Source organism: Macaca fascicularis, chromosome 10 (genome assembly GCF_037993035.2).
Source record: "Macaca fascicularis isolate 582-1 chromosome 10, T2T-MFA8v1.1".
NCBI classification, from domain to species: Eukaryota; Metazoa; Chordata; class Mammalia; order Primates; family Cercopithecidae; genus Macaca; species Macaca fascicularis.
The window spans coordinates 75,695,819-75,718,957 of NC_088384.1; positions in this window are offsets into that span (position 1 = coordinate 75,695,819).

A 23,139-nucleotide genomic window follows, 5' to 3' on the forward strand; every position below is an offset into this window, starting at 1 on the left:
CAGAATCTGTGGTGCTGGGTCCCAAAGACCTGTTCTTTAACAAGCACTTCAGGTAATTCTGATGCATGCTCAAGTCTGATAACCATTGCTCAAGCTATGTGTTCCCTACAAAAGACGTGTCTAATACATGAGTAGAGAGGTCTAAAAATTATAGATAAATGTGCACCAGGTAAATATTAGCAACAACCACCACAAAAGCTTGTGTAGCTATACTAGTATCAGCTAAAACAGACTTATGTGAAACCCTTTTACGAGAGTTTGATTTCTTCATTAGTTTGCTTTCATTTGGTAACAATTTCCAAATCTCAGTGACTTCCACCAACAAGCATTTGTTACTCCTGGGCAGGTGCAGCTGGCTGCTTCTGCTTGCCCAACTCCATTCCACATTTTCTCACTCTTTAGAAGTGCATATTCTCTGGCAGAGGGAAAGAGCAAGACAGATGGGGGAAACACATGATCACTTCTAAGGCTTACACTCCTCGGTGGCAAACATTACATCTGCCCATATTGTGTTGGCGAAAGCATATCACTTGGTCCAGCCCCTACAGAGGCAGGTATGCAGACATGTCTTTCTCACAGAAACATTGTATGTCATAGCCATAGGCCGAGGTGTATAAGCTTCTTATGGAAGTGAGAGTAAATATTAGGAATAAGAATATAATCTAGCCTAATCTGTCCTCTTAGTCACAAATCCACTCCTCTTTCCATTATGCCTACAAACTACACTCAAAGGTCCCATGGGACATACTGCAAGGTCTCATCCAATCGTGACATCAGGCTCAAAGCCCAGGATTTTATAGTCATCTCTGCACTGGAAAATCCAATGCATAATGGTGGAATAGGGACAGGAAAGTCAAAACAATCACTTCCATTCATAAGGGAGAAGGACGGGAGGCATGGAGCAGTCACTGGTTTAGAGGAAATCTGAAATCCTGCTCAACAAATATTCTAAGTCTCGCTTTTCTGGGATAAGGAGTGTTCCTTGATTATGCACCAGTGCTGCTCCTTGGAAGTAACTCCTTTGCTCTGCAAGACTCTTGACTCACTTCTCTGAAGATCTTTCCTCTTCCATTGTCCTTCTTGGTCACATTTGTAATGGATATCGTAGCTTATGCCCTTTTTGGGGGCTGAGCAACTCTTTCAATTTGCTACCTGCTCATAGAAAACTGGGTGCCTGCAATGTCATTTTAAGTCTCTGATAGAGATTTTTGGTTTTGATTTTTTAAGTTGGACTAGTGGTTCTTTGGAAAATATAATTCATTTAAGTCTAGGGATCTCCATTTGCCAGTAGCCACAGTCAATTCTTTCCAATAAGTATTTTTCTTTAGATTTAATTTATTTATAACTACCAATTACTCTTACCAGGATTGTTTCCATGTGTGCACTAGTATCTCTCAAACAGCCCAGAGTGAGTGCTCCGACGCTTTCAAATCCTTCCCTCTCTGTGATGTTTAGGTCTCACCAGAAACCTTTTTTTTTTGTTTCATCCCAAATCGACTGCTGATTTTTTCCTTCCTATTTAAAAAATTGTGGTAAAATATCCATAACATAAAATTTAACCATTTTAACTGTTTTTAAGCATACAATTCAGTGGCAGTAAGTACATTCACAATATTGTGCAGTCCTTACTATGATCAGTTTATTTTCTTTAACATTACCATGACTGCATTTATAGACCTGATATATGGTATAAAGAATAAAATTTAAATTCCTCCATGACATAGAAAGGCCTCCCTTCCTAAGGTCAGCTTCCATCACAGCCACAGTTTAGGCCTAGTGAATTTACTCTCCATTCTTAGAATGTGTTGTAGAATCCTTACTTGGGGACTTTACTTATGCATCCCCTTGTCTGGAATGCTCCCATCCTCCCATTATCTGCTGTCCACTGGAGAATTCCTTTGCAGCCTTCATATTTGCCTAGAGGGAATTGTTTCCTCTCTTGTCCTTCCACTGCACTCCACTATTTATCATAGTATTGATCCTGCTTTGCTCTGCATTGTGGACACAAATACCATTTACAGCCTCCCTCAGAGTACTGTGAAGCCTTCGAAATACAAAAAATGCCCTCTAACTAATCCTTGTACTTTCCAAGAAACCTATAATCTGCCTGGAACATGGCAGGCTGTCTTCTCAACAAGATAGACTCTTGTAAGAAGTGTTTCTAACTACAGGAGAGCAGGGTAGCGTTGCTGTCTACAACTTCATCTGCCTTCTGAAGTGTGCAGATCTTATTAAATGGAAAAGCACTTTTATTCGTCTGAACAAAGATGGGTATGGATCTGAGTTTAGGTGTGATAGGTGGATAGGACCAAAGTCATCGACATCTTTGTTCAAAATGTGTTCTGTGAGACAGTTGCAAAACAACTATCTAATATACTTGTCAAAAGGGCAGTTTCCAGAGTCGCACCCTACATCTGATTGCTAGTCTTTGGTTGGCCCTAAGAATTGTTACATTAAATAAGTTTCATATGTACTCCAAGATGTAAGAGCCACTATTACACTTGAGTGAGGGAAAAAGAAAACTTTGAATTCCTAGAGTGAATATGGGTTTAGGGATTAATGAGAAATAATTTTTAAAAAGAGAAAAATCAGGGATATAGTGTAAGGGAGAGATAATAACATGAAATGCAGTGGCCAGTGGACAATTATTGATGGTGCAAAAGGTAGAAGAGTTTTATGTATTCCATGTGAAGTTGATTTCATGGCTAAAATATAAGCCCCAAACTTTTCAAATAAAATCTGTTGCATACAAACACGCAATGTGTGTGTTTTTTTTTTTTTTTTTTTTTTTTTGAGACGGAGTCTCGCTCTGTCTCCCAGGCTGGAGTGCAGTGGCGCGATCTCGGCTCACTGCAAGCTCCGCCTCCCGGGTTTACACCATTCTCCTGCCTCAGCCTCCCAAGTAGCTGGGACTACAGGCGCCCGCCACCTCGCCTGGATAGTTTTTTGCATTTTTTAGTAGAGACGGGGTTTCACCGTGTTAGCCAGGATGGTCTCGATCTCCTGACCTCGTGATCCGCCTGTCTCGGCCTCCCAAAGTGCTGGGATTACAGGCTTGAGCCACGGCACCCGGCCTTATGTTAGTTTCTTAAAAGTTGATAGAAATGAATTCTACATATAAACTTATGTAGGGGAGTAAGTAGGTGGTTGTGTATGTGTGTGTGTGTGTGTGTTTGTGTGTGTGTACCCGTATGTATATGGGTATATACATAGCAAATATATAGGATGGCAAAGCCAATCTTCTTTGGTAGATGCAAGAGTCTAGAGCGGGTACTAAGAATGCAAGCATCCCTGAATTTTTTCAGGTGTCTTAGGGAAAAGTTTTCATATTCTATTGAGGATAGACTGGAAACATGAACAAATTTAGCTCTGAAGATTTAGAGACACCCTAGATGACACCTGGTTCCGCAATTTTTGTGCGAGTACTGTCAACACAATGCAAGTGTTCTTTCTTGTTGGCTCGCCTTTACCAAGCCTTTATCTTAATTTCTCATTTATTTTATTTTATTTTTGGAGACAGAGGCTCACTCTGTTGCCCAGGCTGGAATGCAGTGGTATGATCTTGGCTCACTACAACCTCTGCCTCCCAGGTTCAAGCAATTCTCATGCCTCAGCTTCCCGAGTAGCTGAGATTACAGACGTGCACCACCATGCCCAGCTAATTTTTATATTTTTAGTAGACAGGTTTTTGCCATGTTGGCCAGGCTAGTTTCTAACTCCTCGTCTCAAGTGATCTGCCTGCCTCAACCTCTCAAAGTGCTTAGATTACAGACATGAGTCATGGTGCCCAGCCTTCTTTTTTATTGATCCATAATATTTTACATATGTTTGGGGTACATGTAATATTTTGTCACATGCATAGAATGTGTAATGATGAAGTTAGGGTATTTAGGGTATTTGTCACCTTGAATCTTCATCATTTCTATGTATTGAGAACATTTCAAGTTCTTTCTTCTGGCTACTTTGAAATATACAATACATTGTTGCTAACTATAGTCACCCTACTCTGCTATTGAATATTAGAACTTACACCTTCTATCTGACCTTGTGTTTCGACACATTGATCAACCTCTTTTCATCCCCTACTCCTATCCACACACCCTTCCAGCCTCTGGTATCCATCATTCCACTCTCTACCTCTATGAGATTAACTTTTTCGGTTCCCACATAAGCGTGAGAACAGACCATATCTGTCTTTTTGTGCCTGGCTTATTTCACTTAACATAATGACCTCCAGTTCCATTCATGTTGGTGCAAATGACACAGTTTAATTCTTTTTTGATGACCACATACTATTCTATTGTGTACATATACCACAGTTTCTTTTTTCATTCATCCATTGAAGGACACTAAGGCTGATTTCATATAATTGCTATTGCAGATAGTACTGCAGTACACATGCAAGAGCAGGTATCTTTTTGATACACGTATTTATTTTCCTTTGGATCAATACCACAAAGTGGGATTGCTGGATAATATGGTCATTCTATTTTGAGTTTTTTGAGAAGCCTCCGTACTGTTTTCCATAGTGACCGTACTAATTTATGCTCTCACCAACAGCGTCTCAGAGTTCCCTTTCCTCCACAGCCTTGCCAACATCTGTTATTTTTGTTTTTCTAAAAACAAGCCATTCTAACTGGTGTGAGATGATATTTCTTTGTAATTTTGACTTGCATCTCCCTGATAATTTGTGATGTTAAGCATTTTTTTCATATACTTGGTCATTTGTATGTCTTCTGTTGAGACATGTCTATTCATGTTCTTTGCCCACTTTTAATTGAATTATTTGTTTTTTTTTAACTGCTGAATTATTTGTATATTCTGGATATTAGTCTCTTGTTGGATGAATAGCTTACAAATATTTTTCTCCCATTCAACATGTTGTCTCTTCACTCTATTCGCTTTTTTTTGCATTTTGGTTTAATATAGTTCCATTTTTCTATTTTCGTTTTTTGTTATCTGTGTCTTTGAGTTCTTAGCCATAAAACATTTGCATGGACCAATGTCCTAGAGTGTTCCTTTTGTTTTCTTTTAGTATTTTTATAGTCTCAGGTCTCGTATTTAAGTATTTAATCCATCTTGAGTTGATATGTGTATATGGCATGGAGTCTAATTTTATTCTTCTGGATATATATATATCTCCAATTTTTTCAGCACCCTTTATTGAAGAGGGTGTCCTTTCCTCAGTACCTGTTCTTTGTGCCTTTGTTGAAAATTAGTTGGCTGTACATACATGTTTGTTTTTGGATTCTCTATTTTGTTTTGTTGGCCTATGTGCCTGTTTTTATACCAATGCAATGCTATTTTTGGTTACTATAGCTTTGTAATATATTTTGAAGTTACTGTGATACCTCCAGTTTGCTTTTTCTGCTCAGGATTGCTTTAGCTATTTGGGCTCTTTTTTGGTTCCATATGAATTTTCGGGGTTTTTTTTCTATTTTGTGAAAAATTACAGTATTTTGATAGGGATTGTATTGAATATATACATTGTTTTGGGGTGGTATGGTCATTTTAAAAATATTAATTCTTCTGATCCATGAGCATGGGATGTCTTTCCATTTGCTTGCTTGTGTTATCTCCAACTTATTTCTTCAGTGTTTTGTAGTTTTCCTTGTAGAGATCATTCACCTCCTTGGCTAAATTTATTCCTAGGTGTTTTATTTTTTGTAGCTATTGTTAATGAAATTGCTTTCTTGATTTCTTTGTCAGCTAGTTCATTATTGGAATATAGAAACACTACTGATTTTTGTATGTTGATTTTTGTTTTCATTTCTTACAAGGATATGAAATTTTAAATCTAGCATGTGAGTTCTCTGACAGCAATAAAAATAATGTTCATTTTCTATGGATCACAAAGTTTGAGAATGTGTGATCACATCCTTAAAATGTATTACCTTATTTTATGTTACTGAGGTTGTGTTTCTTAAAAACATCTCAAAACCAACTCTGGTTTTACCATTATCCATCTTCAGGTTATTCAAGGATTCAAGCACAAAGCAAGACTTATACACTATCCTAAATCTGCCAACAGTGAGTGTTAAGCAACACAAAGTACCAGATAAACAACTTAGGGTAATAACTTGGATTTAAGATGCTGTTGGAAAAAGTTATGATGTAGTCAGAACTTATTCAGCCTGTTTGCCGAATAAGCCCGCCTTTCCTCCACCTTTTTTTCTTCCTGTGGAAAGAAAATGAAGTCAGTTTTTGTTCTTCCTGAGATTCATCTTGTGAACTGCAATATAAAAATAAAATAGAGTATGAATTTTATATTTCAGATTTCCTACTTGACGGATCTCAAATCCTTGGCAAAGCTATGTATTATTAGGTGCCATCCTAAGGAAGAAAACACAAATTATAGGGGCACCAGCTGCCATTTAATATTTAGGGTGAACTCATATCCAATATGGGCTTGAGGATAGAGTGTATTTTCTTGAGAATCAAACCAAATCCAGAAGTTATTCTGGCCCCAAATTTGAATACACATGAATTACAAAACTTCAGTAGACGTGCAGATATGACTTTGTGTTTATTTGTCTTAATGTAAGTTTGACATCATCTGGGGTTTACCAGATCTGGAAGATTTAGAAAGAAAGAACAGTGCTGCTACTAATTTCACGTTCTTAGCTCAACTTCCCATTCCATATCCTGTGAAATCTCAGTTTGCCACATGATTTCTATGAGTCCTAACAAACGTACGGTATCTTCTGTTTCTGAGCTACTGTTTTGACTTCTACCACTCCATGGAATGCTATGCTGACCCAAACATAAAAGTCATTCTCACTTGATTTCTACAAAACACCATAAAAGAATATCATACAAAAATCCACTCACATGCAGCATCTAAATACGTAGTTTTGCTCATGATTTAGGATCCTTGAAGAGGTTACAGTGCACAGGGCACATCATAAAAGCTGTCTCAGGATCATTAATATAAACTTTATGGCCTTTTCTACTTTCTTTGTCTCACCACAAACATCTGATGCCTCCTGGAATTACTTCTCAAAGAAACTGTGTGGTTCCAAATTCTGCCATGGGTTCTGCTTTTGGAAAAATCTGATTTAAGACAATGATATGCTGTCTCATAGATAAACATTGTAAGTTCAACGGTTGTGAGAACTAAATGGGGTAATTTATGTAGAACACATGGAACAGCGCATAGCAATTTGTAAGCCCTCACTCAGTAAAATAGCCAGGATTCATGGGATTTCAAAGTGGCTCAGCTCCTTCACTCTCCATTCTGTGAATCTCCACTCAAGATTTAAATTTGGGGAAGGGACTGTGATTGAATTAGAGTATGTCACTTGTCCTGCTGAGGGCAGGGCTGCGGCCCCGTCACTGAGAGCCCTGCCGTATGATATGAAGTGAGAATGGATTGTTGTCACTAAGAAAGGGTCAGCTCAGCTGGGAAGGCAAAATGACTCTTACTGGAGTCCTAAGCCCTATTTTATGTATGAGGGAATGAAAGCTCAGAAAATTTCTGGAATTTGCCAAAGTCACATAGTCAGTAAGCAGTGCAAAAGAAATCGTCTTCACCTGCTTGGATTTTGAATCTAGCAGTCTTCCCTCCACAGTGTTAGTGAGAAGAAGAGTACTGATTATGATTTGGCACTGACTGTACCTATGAGCCTGAAAATGTACTTAATGTACCTATCCCTGAATTGCTGTTATTAATGAAATTGTTTCTTACTTGTGCTATTTTGCTTCAAATGAGTTGGAAAGAAAATAAGCTATTGATTTTCTGAATCTTCTTCAAGTCACTGGTGAAAAATAAATAGTAAGATTTCTAGCCAGGCTATAAAATGTTGACAATCAACAAACATTACAATGATGCTTACCACTGAAGAATTCCTTTAGACCTGAGGAACAGATATCAAAAGGTCACTGAGGTCTATGTCAAGGTAGATTGAGAGCAGACTGGAATCAAGGAGAAAAGAGATGCATTGTGGAGGCAAAGAATAATATACCATCATAGGGAAATGTGTTTAAATCTCAGCTAGAAGAAGAAAAATCTGACATACAACAAGCAGTCATAGCTCACTTTATTATTACTACTATTTTTGTGTGGGAAACTATGGGCTACTTAAGACACAGAAGTAGTCCCAGTGAGCAATGGCAGTGAGACCAGCAAGCCCAGTGATAATCCAAAGGCATAGTTTGACAGTTATATGTTATGAAAACAATTTTGGGGCCTCTATAACTCACCCCAAAATGTCCCCATTCTTGAAAGCACCACCAACAAAGGGGTTATCTTTGGGTTCAAATGATAGCATTACTGATATGTAAAAGGGCTTCAGGAGATTCAGGGAACAGGCACTATATATAAAAATCTAAAATGGTATAGTCCCTGAGAAATAATACAACTTTTAGCACACAAAAACTTTCTGGATTCTGAGAACAAATGTCACCAGCTGAGGTGAAATTACATATTTCTGTAGCTCAGTTCAGTGTAGGAAAGTTAGTAAAATAAACTATGGGGCTATGACCCCATTTTACAACCTACCCCCAATAAATTCACCTGAGGAATTCCCCCAAACAATATTGGCTACTAAAATTCCTTAGATAAAGTGACCTTCTTTGGTAATCAGATGTTATTATTTTTAGGACATGTTTTTCAGGATTGTTTTCTGGTTTTGGAATAAAGAAGATTATTTTGACCTTTATTTCTCTAAGTTTGTAAAACATACACAGAGAGAGAGAGAGAGAGAGAGAGAGAGAATCCAAAACCGATTCCTAACTATAAAGTGGACTTTGGAGGAACTTTGACTGTAGGTCTTATTTTGTACTGACTAGGCAGTAAATAAATGGTTTTGATCCGTGTTGAATCTGGTAATCATGATTTTTGTGCGTGGTGTTAGATTTCAGATATATATGGTTGCCTTTTTAATGCTAAACTCATCTGCATTCCTTTTAGAAATCAGGAAAATCACTGCAAAAAACAATATATTAACACCTTAATAAACCCAAGTACTGGGAGTATGGGGAGGTTTATATTTAGATTTTTTGATTAAAAAAGTCACTCAGGAGCTCATTTTGGCCAAAATATTTTTTAAAATAAAAATGCTCTAAAATCTATCACTTTAATAAGTACATTGTGGTGACACATTACACCCTTTTCTTGTAATATAGTGAAGGATGGTCAGGTAGAAGCATATGGGTTTGATCATAATTTATACTCACCCGAAATTGTTTGTCATAAAATTTTGAACAATTTTAGTAATATATAGCCCACACCTACATAATAGTTTCTATGTTCTGGTTACTTTTCTGAGTTCCATATGTTATATCTATATGAGTATGAATACATATGTATATGTTAATACATTTAATTCTTATACCACCTTAAGAAGCAGGTAGTATTAGTAACATCCCCACTTTACAGATAGGGAAACTGAAGCACTGAGAAGCTAAGTAGCCTGGTTAAGATTACACAGCTAGTACAGAGAAGAACCAGGATGGGAATCCCAGCATTCTAGCCCCAAAGTCTCTGTTCTTAATCATCACACTATTTTTCCCTAAGGCCAAGTTGGTGTGTTCTTATTTAACTTTTTCTTAGGAGGGAAATACTTAAATCAACAACAACTTCTGTATAATTGAGGTGCTGTGACTTGCTAGTGTGAGACCCAGTGCATAGATTACCTCCCCTTTTCTCCTCTAATCAGCTTCAGAACCTTGGGCAAGTTACTTTGGGCCTTGGGATTCTGTTTATTGCCATAAATTAAGGAAATCAATCTAGAACTGAGCTGTCCAATGTGGTCATTTCCAGCTTTATGAGATTTCTGGGTTCTGGAAATGTGGCCAGTCCAAATTGAGATTGCGGTGCACACCAGGTTTCCTGGAATTAGTATTTAAAAAGAATGCAGAAATATCTCATATTTTTTTTTGTATTGATTGTGTTGAAATAATATTTTGGATATATTGGGTAAAATAAAAATATTATTAAAATTAATTTCATCTGTTTCTTTTCACTTCTTTTAATGTGACTACTAGAAACATTAAAACTATACACATGATTTAACTTTGTGGCTCACATGATATTTCTATGGGCTTGTAGTGGTCACGCCAGCAATTCTTCATCTACCCAAGTGCATTGACATTTCCAAGTGAAACACTCCTACTGGAAGAATGCAAGGAGATGCACAATTCCAGAAATATGAGCTTTAATGTCAAGATTTTCTCACATGCTGAAAAACAAAACAAAACGAAAACCTTAGAGTGCAAGAGAATGACATTAACATTATAAAAGTAATTCAAGTCTACTCCAAGCCATTTTAAAAAGTTAATTATTTGCAAATGTTGCTATTTGTCATTAGGAGCAAATTATTTGGTCATACTTCAAACTGATGTAGCATCCTAGTGTGTCAAGACATCACAGTGTTCTAGAATTCTCTAATAACTTCCAATTCTGAGATCCTGTGGTTCTGTTCCATGAGCCAAAACCCAGCCATCGAATCTCTCTAAGAGTAAAATTGCAAATAAAGATGCAAAATAGAACACACAACCTGTTTGTAAGTTGGAGAACATCAGAAACACTGTTATCATTTTCTTCCCGTTTGAAGATGAGCTAATGATCTTTGCATATGTAAAGCTGTTTGCCTTAGAAAAGCCTTTTTTAGAGAGTTGGTCCTGCCTATCTCTGGGAAATTGGCTTTTTAATAGTTTCTTTAATTATCAGATAGATTATTTTATTCACCAGGGGCACTGGACCCATGCTTTCCTTTTTGAGGCTTCCAACAGTGGACTCACTGGAGAAAAGAAATATTCAAGGTGACAAGACTAATGGCCCAACCAGCAGCACAGACCTGGCATTCTTCTTGTAGATTTGCAGTTCTGGTGCTGGGTTTGCTCACCTTCACAAATAGTCTTGTTTCCACCTGCCCTAAGGTGTGGCAATAACAACTGTCCTTCAAGTTTCCACTGTCAATGCTTGTTGGAGATGAGACATCTCAGGCAGGTGCTAGGTTAAGCCTGGGGGATAACCTGGGAGTTTGTTTTCTTCCCTGCTTCATGGAAGTTGGATGACAAAGATCAGCTCCAAGTCAGAAGTGATACTTCTTGATAACTTACTGCCTTAAAGGTGTTGTAGATTGACTCATGCAATATAGAAGGTGGTAGTGGTCAGAAGCAGGGGCATTTAAAAGGATTTGTTTATTAAATTTTCATTAGATAATCTTGTGAATTTTTTTTTTACTAAGTCCATGCAGTATACTATAAATGTATAAATGTATCCTATAAATGTATCTCAGGTAGAAGCTAGAGTTATTGAATAAGGGAAAGCCATAGCCAAAAAGAATGAAAACGATTTGGGAAACTCATTTCTTCCCCTATACTTCCCCTTCCATCCTTCAGATAATAAGCCATAATAAAAACTATGGGTCATCTAAGCCCTTAGCTTTCAGCTCTCAGAAATTATTATCATAATACAGGGGTTCTCACAGTGTCTTGATTCTTTGCAACATGCCTTTAGTGAAAGGCAAAATGAAAATGACATTAACATTGTTTTTGGATTGAGATCCCTTCATGTATATGAAAGCATTCTTAAAACTATGATTTTAATTTCTTTTTATTTTAGCTAGAAGTACAATTAAAAGTGCAGTGTACACGTATAGTGGTAGAGTCTCTCAAGAAGCATAATCTTCAATCATGTCAGCTTCTGAAAAGAGTGGACGATCTTTCTCTTGTGGACATACGTGGTCTCTGCAGTCTATCTCTGATCCCGGGATCAACAGTATTAGCATCACCTGGGAATTTAGAAATATGAATTCTTGGGTCTCATCCCAGACCAACTAGAAACTCTGGAGGTGAATCCTACCAACCGATGTCTTGATAAGACCTCCAGGAGATTCTCATGCACATTAATGTTTGAGAACATGTGCTGTAGTAGACACTGATGGGACCCGGCTAGATTCCTTTTACCAGCTAGTATAGTCATCTGTGAGCATTGTCACTAACAGTTCACAGCTGTAACCTCCTCCAAACCACCTTGGTTGAACCACCTTGCCCACCTTGGTTGAACCACCTTGCCCAGAGATGGAGACCCTTTGGAGGTTTTTCCATAATCACCACTCTGAAGCCGGCCAACAACTGACTGACGTGGGGACCAAAAACCCAGCTCCCTGTTTTCAAGGTAGGAAACACTGCAGTGTGACTTATGCTCCAGAGCTCTTTCATGGGGTCAGGCCAGGGTTACACTTTGTTTAACTCATGCCATATTCTAACTCAGATCTTTGCTTTCCTTGTCTTGCTCTCTCACTGCCTTGTAAGTTTCACTTGAGAGTCCTTCCTCAACATATCACCTATACCCAAATCCTTGCCTCAGGCTCTGCTTCCAGGGAATCTGCTTGCTTACATTAAAAATTACTGCTAACAGGCCACCACCTGTTTGCATAAATGAAGTTTTCCTGGAAAACAGCTGTGCCCACTATTTACAAACTGCCTGTGGCAGCTTTTGACCTTTAACAGCAGAGTTAAATAGTTGCCACAGAGACTGTATAGTTCACATAGCCTGAAATATTGAAGGAAAACTTTGCTGAAGTTTGCCCAAGACACGAGACAAGTTCAGACAGACAAAATCTACGAAGGACCAAAAGATGGTATGTGTTAAGTCTGTGTCGTAAGCAGTGTTGTGCTGGAACTGAGTGTGCACATTATCATCTCTTTCCAGCTCTCCATGTAACAGCACATTGGTAGCTTGACATCAGCCATGATGGAAATATTCCCACTATGGAAATGGAAATTGTCAAATGCTATAAATACGTGTGTGTATGTGTGTGTGTGTATGTATATATGTGTGTGTGTGTGTGTATATACATACATATAGATATATATATATAGTTATATTTCCTGGAGAGTCAGGTATTAAGCATTTAGCAGCATACCACTGGTTATAAGCCAGATGTCTTACACACTTAAGCATGTCACAAAGAATCAGGACCCTTTATAGAAAGGCAAAAATAAAATGGAATTCACATTGTTTCTGGATCGAGATGCCTCCATGTATATGAAAGCATCCTTAAGACTGTGATTTTAATTCCTTATTTTAGCAGGAAATGCAATTAAAAGTGCAGTGTACCAGTAGTGGTAGAGTCTCCCAAGAAGCATAGTCTTCCATCACATCAGGTCCTGAGGATAGTGGATGAAAGATCATCTCTTGTGGCCATACATGGTCTCTGAGGTCTATCTCTGTGTTACCTTCTAGCAGTCTGTGCTGTCCACCAATTCCCTCTGAGATTGGACCACTTGTTCAGCTTCCTGAGTGGGTTACTTCCTGTGTTCTTGTGGTCAGCCTTGGTACTCATAGTTTTCCAAACAGATTCTCTTGGGCATCCGTTTGGTGTTAGCATTTCCAGAATTGGTACAGCTCTAAATCCCTCTGTGTTCCCATTTTCAGCAGCCTCATATTTGATCTTCCTCCTAGTAATCGCCAGTGGCTCCATCTGGTTAGTATTTTAAGTTTGAGGGCATTATAGAGGTTTTTATCCTCCTAAAATAGGAAAGGGATAGAAGAGGATTCGGGCCCACATAAATTTACTTTTGGGAATTTGGTAGCCAGCCTATAAGTTGACTCCCTAATGGTCTCCATTTTGTTATTTATACCTGTGTGGTTCCCTCCCATGTGAAAATACTGTAACCAGTGGAATGCTGCAGAAATGACTTCTCTAAGGAGAAGTCATAAAACACATTATGGCTACTGCCTTGGTTCCTTGGATCATTTATTCTGATGGAAGCCAGCCACCATGTCTTGAAGACACTCAAGCAGGTCTCTATAGAGGCCCACGAGACAGGAACTGAGGCCTCACCAACAGCCAGCACCCCAGAAGTAGATCCTCCAGCCCCTGTCAAGCCTTCCAAAGACGGCAATCCTAGCTTCCTAAGAAGCTCTTGAATTCCTGATCCCAAAATACTGTGTGAGATAATAAATATGTATTTTGTTTAAGCTGCTAAGTCTTGGGGTAATTTGTTATGCAGCAAAAGATAACTAACACATATAATGTTTATCCCCTTTGATAGCAGTTCATGATCAAACAAAATTTGAAATCATCTAAATTTAAAACCAGTAAATCCCAACAGTCACTGGAGTACAAATCATCTCTACTTGTTTTGCTTGCATAACTAAAAGCATTTTTGACTCAAGAGCCAAGAAAATCATACTAACACGTAAATCCTCAGATATGTGTTACTGCCTCACTGCCTCACAGAACACAGTAATGTACTAACCTGCTACTCCAGGTTAGAGGTTGCAATTTTGCTTAATGATTTTGGCTTGCAACTGATTTTCTTTAATCATAGTATATTATTTTACAATTGATTTCATCTGAAAATGTACTTCCTAGCATTGGAGTCCTGACAGGCACTTATCACACAGCTAAAATTCCCCATGAGTTGGTAACACTGCAGCAAGCCCTCTGCCCTCAAGGCCATTTCTTCAGATTTGGCCTAGATAATAAATTGCTTTGTTTTCCTCAGAAGACCTCAAGGTGTGCTCAAAGCCCAGTGTGTTTGGGCTTCCACCCTAATTATTGAGCACACAATTCATTTCCCACTTTTGTCAAGTTGCCCGAGAGGTTACAACTAATTTCTATTTATCATGTTCTGTACATTTTTTTTATCCTAATTTGACCTTTTTCTGTAATTGGAACTTTGACTTAATTTTGCATCTTTGTTCCCCCTTAAAAATCACTGTACTGAGAGGGAAAGAAATTGAGGTTTCTTTAAAGCATTTTTTAATGCATGAAGATTATTAACCCTTTTAAATTTTCTATCCTGTTTGTAAAGGTGATCAGTTTACTTCATAGGAGGCAGATTTTCTCAACTTTTAGAATGATGTGGTCTAGGATGCAATTCTCATGTGTGATTGTAGACATAAAAAAGTCACCAATCACTATGACCTCTGAATAGAAAACATCCTCATAATGGCAACTCCAATTTGGTACCTGTCCTGAAACTTTAATGTAAGAACAGACTCTCTCTCTCCTGGGTAGTGAGAAGTACTATCTGGCAAAACTTGGGGATGAAAATATGTTTTGGGATCTTCCTGTTTATGCCCCTTTCCAGCCTTCTGTTGTCTCTTCCTCCTCCCTCCTCAGGGTCTCCCTCTTCTCATAGCACCCACAGAGGCCCTACCCAGGCCTCATGTGCACCCCTAACCTATGCTTTCCCATGTCATTTTCAAATCCATTCTTCTTGCCTTAAAGCTGTGGTTTGTAAATGCTCTTTATAATGAGATCCTATGAAGTTTTACGCTCTCCTCCAATAAGCAAGTAGATAAAAACAGTATTGTTTTATTATACATTTATTTTCAGTTTCAAATATGTTAGGTTTACTTATTATAAATTCAACCAAGAATTTATTGAGGATGTTGCCTAAACACAGGTACAACAACAAAACTTACTGATGACATTCAGAGTCTTAAGCCAACCTTGTCATATATTTTTTCTCATTTTGTAAAATATGTTTTTCATATAAAATTAAAAAATCCTGATTCCAATAAATAAGTTGCTGCAAATGGTAACAAGTTCATATTAAGTCACTTTGAAATATTAAAATATGCTTCAAACAAATATGTCTATAATTTTGAAAATGGAATACAAAATTTATTTTTATTTATTTATTTTTTAAATTTATTTATTATTATTATTCTTTAAGTTGTAGGGTACATGTGCATAACATGCAGGTTTGTTACATATGTATACTTGTGCCATGTTGGTGTGCTGCACCCATCAACTCGTCATTTACATCAGGTATAACTCCCAATGCAATCCCTCCCCCCTCCCCCCTCCCCATGATAGGCCCCTGTGTGTGATGTTCCCCTTCCTGAGTCCAAGTGATCTCATTGTTCAGTTCCCACCTATGAGTGAGAACATGCGGTGTTTGGTTTTCTGTTCTTGTGATAGTTTGCTAAGAATGATGGTTTCCAGCTGCATCCATGTCCCTACAAAGGACACAAACTCATCCTTTTTGATGGCTGCATAGTATTCCATGGTGTATATGTGCCACATTTTCTTAATCCAATCTGTCACTGATGGACATTTGGGTTGTGGAATACAAAATTTAATTTCAAAATTTAATTTCATTATTTTAAATATCTATCCAATTATTTTAATTATTGAATTTTAATACACATTCCTTTTGGAGGGGTAAAAATGCTTTTTAAACACATTCAGTAACATGAGATTCAGCAATTCACTTAAAATTTTTTCTCAGTCCTCATCTTGATTTTGAGATTTACTCAAAATTTCAAAATCAAATTCAATTTTTTCTACCTGACTTGCAACAAAATGTTTTATATTTTCTGAGGTCCAGATCAAGCTCATTTAGCCCAGCAAGGCATCCAAGTTTGGGCAGCAATGTTGACTTGGAGGTGCAGTTGGATAATCTCTTTACACTTCAGGATTTACTGACCCCATCCAACATTATCTCCACCTATGAAAGTGGCGCCAAGCACAGGGATCAGCCTCAAAGGAACTACTGTCATTTTGCTCTCACTGTTGTGTCCTTTTACCAGTGATAAGCTCCAGGCCAGGGAATAGTCAATGAGGTGGAGGGAACCCAGCTTATATGCACTCTGGGATTCAGTCCTTTCCTCCTCTCCACAACTTTGTTACCTTCATCCTCTGCTCTGGCACCTCCACTCTTCTTACTCAGGTCTATTAAGTCTTGGGCATATGAGGCTTCATCTCAAGGAATTTTACCCCATTATTGTACATAGTGTATCATCCAGAGAAAATTACAAGAAAAGGAGCACCTGTATGCATGCACGAGGCCACAGTTCCTCACTCTCTATTCATAATTTATAGATAAAGATACAGGATGTGTATCTCAACAGAAATATTCTTTGGAACACCTCACCTTAGGGCTGCCTATGAACACCTGCAGGTGTGATAACATTTGGACATCATCATTCCCTTTATTTCAGAGAATTCACAAAGATCTAATTGGAAAGGCACTCTTACAAAAATTACATTTGTGTTATCATTCAACACTTTTGATAAGTATCGGCATCAAAGTTAGTGTTCACCTCTCTCGAACATATTTCAGCATTTTTTAAATTGCATATTACTCCTTTATTATATTGATCTGGAAGAAAGGTTTAATACATTAATTCTCAAAATAAGTACTAGGCCCATGTAACAGGGCCAAACACCTAGAACATGATTCAGAAATCGTACAGCGAAAGACACACTTGGACATGATCAAGAGGCATTTCACTGCCACAAAACAAGGTTGGAAAGGGAATCTAAAGTTCATAGCAGAATGTACTCCAACCCCTAGGAGGTCAAGAAGCTTATCCCATATTAGTGTGAGGAATGGCTCATTTTCTCATGACCACATGTGGGACTCTTTCAACCAACACTAAAAGCCTGAAAAGGGGTCATTTTGTGTGTGTGTGTGTGTATATATATGTGTGTGTGTGTATATATATATAAAAATATGTACCTGTATAAATATATATAATACTTATATACTATAAGCATATATGTTATATAAGTATATATACTATATATACTTTTATAATATACTTATATAGGTATATATAGTTATAAAAATAAATGCTATGTATAAACTTAAATCAGGATTAATCTCAACCTTCTGAAGACCTCTGGAGCCAGCTTCTCTGGGGTCAGGGAGAAAATGGTTTTCATATCATCATGCAGGTTACATCTATCTCCATGGGGATGACTAGATCTTCTCTTTGATTTGACTACAAGGAGTACAGGACTGGCTCTGGAGAGCAAATAGGCTCTCTTGCTTCTCCTCACTGGTCATGCCTTAACATGATTCCTTCCTGTTTCCTACTCAAGCAGCTCCTTAGTAAACAAAGCACTAGCAAAAACCTGAGTTATTACTTCTCAGTTCTCTTGGGTCAGGGGAGATTTCTCATGGCTTGGACTGAGAACTCATGCCCCAGAGGTGCTATTCTGACTACATTGTACGAAGGGAGTGGGTGCAGATTCTTACAAGAGGGTAGCTGATCTTCAGTGAAATCTGCATACCTGTAGTTCTTATTGGCATTGCTATGGAAGAGAAGGTCAGGCTCCATGGGAGGGGGTGGGACATCACAGCCTCCAGAACTTTTCCTGGGCCTCACCATGCTTGGCAGCAGTTTCTACTTTATCGAGGTTAGTCAGTTTCCCCATAGTGCTGAGGCACCAAGTCCTTGCTACCAAGGAGCAGCAGATGTCAGACTCATAGCCAGCGTCTTGCAACGCCTGCCTGCTGCACTTCACTCTTTATGGCCCACGTGGTTCCCCAGGTTCCAGACACTCTGGCCATGCTGGATCTGCACCAGTGTGTAGGTAGCCATGGCTGCAAGCTGGGGACGCGGTGCCGACTGGGAGCAATGTTTTAATGAAATTCTCTACTCCTGTCATATTTTGTGCCTTTTCTTCTTCCCCATCAGTCTGAGTACACTGACATATAGGAACCAAATTATTTGATGGCAAGTTGAAAATGGATATAAACATTTAGCAATATATCCCCCTCCCAAATTTCCAGTATTTCTGACCTAAATCTTCTTGACGTTTATCTTAAAAAACACACCCTCAAAAAATACTCAGATTGCTTAAAAAATAGTCAAGATGGCCATGGGTCAGTCCCTTTTGTGTTCAATCAAATTAAATTTAAAATGATTACAAACTCATTGATCAAATGTTGGATGAAGGCTGTTGCATGCTCCCTGTTCTCATCAGGCAAAGGTATCGATGGCATTTTGTTGCTGCATGACTCTGCACCAGAGTAACCTGCCCTTCTGTTTATTCACATCTAGTTAGTGACTCCTTTGAATGATACCACAGTGTATTTTATTCTTAAAAGTGTTAAATCTATATGTGTATTTTAATCTTTGGATCTCAACTTTGCTTGCATACATTTTTTATATAAAGCCCTGTAATTTTTATGCTGAAAGAAACCAAGATCCTTATTTTTATACTCACTATGTTTGCTTTAAATATGGCATTGTAAATTGGAAAGGGCTACAGAAAAGATGGAAAAATATCACTGCATAAAACACAGGAGCACTTGGCCACTTTTGCCTTATAAAGCTGAAGCCAAATGCCTAATAATTATTCTTGTGCTCTACTGTCTCCGAGAGACTCATCCCATGAATTTTCACAAGATTTTTGTTTCATACTCTCACCAGTGGGACCCCCTTTGGCTGAAAAACAAGTTGCTATTTATAGAGCATAGTGTGTCCATTTTTCTTGTGCCTGCTCGATCCCTCCATTCTATCTGCACAATTCTTTTGGCTTTTTTCTTTCTTTAACCCTTGATCCATTTCCTGTTTTGAGTGATCCTATCACCTTTACTTGAAATACTATGGAAAATGTATGAATACAAATGATAGAACAAACACTTAACACATTTACAAAGATTGAAACTCTGACATTAGCATGCTTAAATGTGTTCTGCGTTCACTTACTGAATCATTTCATGTTCTGGGCGCAGAGACTGCTATTCATGGACCTTTGTAGCACATAATTGAACATGATGAGTTTGAGCTTCTGTTTGGAACTCAGGTGTACAATTTTATATGTGGAGAAATGCTTACTCCTGCAAAAAGCTATCCGAGCAGAATTTAAACCTTTCTTATCTATGACCTTCCTCCAAGTTCAATGGATTCAGAGGTACAGTGGAAAACTATTGGAAGTCAGCACAAAGCCTAGTTGAAGTGGTAATATGGCTTAAGTTGGTTGTCTCCAATGTGTTAAAAATTTGGGCTGTGACACATTTGAATATGTTAGTTGTTAAAATGCAGCTTTAAGATATTTTAAAAACAGAATTTGAATCAAACATACACTTGCTTTTGAATATTCTGAATGCAGTTTGATAACCATCGCTTTAGTGCAACTCAGCTCCCATTAGTTCAAATTCAATATTGATATGCGAAAGGTTGAAAACACATTAATTTTCTTATTTTAAAAAGAATGCTTCCTAACTTAAATACAGCTCAAATTGGTAGCACTGAAGGAAGTATAAATGATTCTCACCTCGAGATTATAGAAGGATTACCTTAAGAGCTGGCTAAAAATGTAGAGTCTTGAGCTCTATGTCAGTAAATTCAAAGTCAGTGAATCTGAGGTTGATCCCAAGATCAAGTATTTTTAAAAGTGATTTTTAAATCACTAGGGGTTCTGATATAAGTCATACGTGCATTATATTTTGCAAAACGGAACTGGAAGCTCCAGCTTTCTGAAAGAAAGCTGGTGATGGCCAATTTCTCCCAAGAGCTGTTTGAACTGTTTCAATGTTTTTCCTGCTAATGCCTCAGGTTCACTTCAGACTTCGCTGTGAAATAGGAAGTTTGAGTTACTATTGCAGAGTTCTTTCATTTGTTCTGCCAAGATTGCTGGCAGTGGCCTTTAAAAACGGCAGTTATTGTAAAATCCAGAGAAACCTGGTAAAGTTAATTAACTTTTATCACCACAATTTTTCCCAGCTGTCAATTAACAGTATTACCACAAGCAGAAATTCTTCCCACACAGTGGTAATTCTTTTAGCCAGAGTAATGGCACTATAAATTTAATGTGTTATTCTGTTCTACTAAGCAAACTTTACCAGCCACCTATGGTGTTGTCACAGAACAACACAGATGGAACACCCTTGGGAAGGTCTCTGTCAGTGTTGGTGTTGGGGTGCAATACTGAGGATGCCCCAGGAGCTTGTGCACTGGAGTACCAGCTATGCTGGGAGTCTTCAGCCATCTTTCGCCAGCTAACTAGACAATATCTGAGGGAGACAGCTGCTGGGATTCACCCTCTCTATTCCATTACCCATTGCCATTTTGAATGTCTTGCTCTCTTCATTTGAGTTTCCCTAGGAGCAAACCATGAAGCTTGAGTACACGTTGTTTAGTTGGGACATGCACCAGGAGAGTAAGAACAGGAGATAGGACAGAGAAGAAAATGGATGTATTATCAAGAAAGTCAGCGCTGCACGCAATCGGAGTTGCATTGGAAACTCTAGGAGACAGTGAGGTACAAGTCTTAGAGTGATCCTGCCCAAGGATTGAGTAAGCGGTACATATGCATCAACTTTCTGTACTCAGCAGTAATGGCTTCTTCTGGGACCTGTTATATCTTCCCTTTTATGCCAGTGGAGCAGGCTCACTGGTCAGGGAAAAACAAACAACGAAAAAGCAAAATATCCTCAGGCAGAGAAGCCAGTGTGTTTTCAGTAAGGAGCCTTGAAAATGCAGAGGTGGGTGTGGATGTGGCTTAACGGCAAGGGCTACACTACTGACCACACTGTTTACCTAGACTAAAAAATTGCTAGTCCTGGGGAGTTTCTTTTTCTCCCAGTTGATAAAGCTTCTCCTGGATGCACCTTTTTGCCTAGACATTGGCAACATTTTGTTGTTGTTTTCACTGTATTTACTCTATAAACCTGTAGCCCTGCATTGAAACCTGTGTTCCTATTCCTATACTGGGAGACTCTGAATTAATTTTTCCTCACATTTGAAGTAATAAAGTCCACTGTTACAACTTGAAGTTTGGCCATGACTTCAAGTCTGGATCACAGGAGTTTGAGTCATAGCCAGTCTTTTAGAGTTTTGCATTCAAATGTGGACCAGAGAGTATTATTTACTACTATGCTGTTTGTACACGTATTTCTTTTGGGGCCGTCTTAGGGAGGGATGATTACATGAAGACTGTGTTTGGGTATTACTGAGTAGCTAACCCAACGCCAACTTAATTTCATCTCAAGTATTGCCAAAAAAGTGTAGACTCAAATTATTATCTTCCCTAGAAACCTGTTCCTCCCCACACATCTTGGTCAATGGTGCCAATATTCACAAAGTCACCAGAATCAAAAAGTTGAAACCATCCTACTATTAAAGCTCTTCAATTTAAATTGGTTTTGTGTATTAGATCTCCAAATATATTTGGGATTTACCCTTTCATTTATATTTTTTCACCACCATGTTTCTTTGGGGAGTTAGCATCTTTCATGTAGTTGTTGCAATAGCCATTTCAGCTTTATGCCATCTCTACCTGCCCATTCCAAATTTTCCTTCATCTCAGTCCTAGTGATGTTTTTCTTGCAAAACTATAAAATTCTTTACATTGATGAAGTATAACAAAAATAACAAGTACTTATTTATTCATCATTTACTTTAAAATATATACTAATGGAGCTGCAGTCTCCCAATCTATCCTTGATCCCCCACTTGAAACTGTTTTCCTGAATTTTAAACTCTTGATTCCCGTGTGTGTGTTAAGAATTTCCACACATATCTTTATAATTTTTTACTACATATGCTTGTATCACTAAATAGTATACATTTTTGTTTTGTGTGTTTGCAAGTCTTATAGAATATATATTGTTCTAAGTATATTCTGTAGTTTGATTTTTTTCACTTAATATCTTTGGAGACTCTTTTATCTAGGTGAGTATATTTCTAGATCATGTATTTTCACAGCTTTAAAATGTTTCATTGTATGAATGTAACAAAATAATTAGATAATGTTTTGTTGATGGACATTTATTTCTCTTATTTTTATATTACAAATCATGTTGCAATAATAATCCTTGTTCCTGTCTCCTTTTTGGCTGTGCTTGAGACTCTCTCAGGGATGTTTACATGAAGCTGCAGTCGCTGGACTGAGGGGTAAGAATCATTAACTTAACGAGAATTATGAAATTGCTCTCCTAAGTGGTTTTCTACAGTTAAGTTCTATCAGAATAATATGAGAGTTTCCACTGATTCACGCCTTTACCAACACCAGCTGTTGTCAGGTAAAATTATATACAGTTTTAATTTTTATTCACATTGTTTACTAGTGATACGAAGAAACTTTTAATATGTCTTTCAGTTTGAACTTCTTTAAATTCCTTGCTCATATCTTTGAACACATTTTTAAAAACTGGTTAATTTTAATTTTATTAATCTTAAGATACATGAATAGGTAGAGACAGATATACCCACAGGCAAAACTGTAGCCTGTGCATATGTTACCCTACATGGAAAAAGTGATTAATTAAAGAACTTTGAGATAAGGATATTATCCTGAATTTTCCAAGTGGGCCCAAAGTAATGACCTGAGTCCTTGAAAACAGAAGACCTCTTAAGGTCAGAGACCGTAAGGCTGATTCTCTTGAACTGTGCGACCAGCAGAAGCAGGCGTGTGTGAACTGGGCACAGAT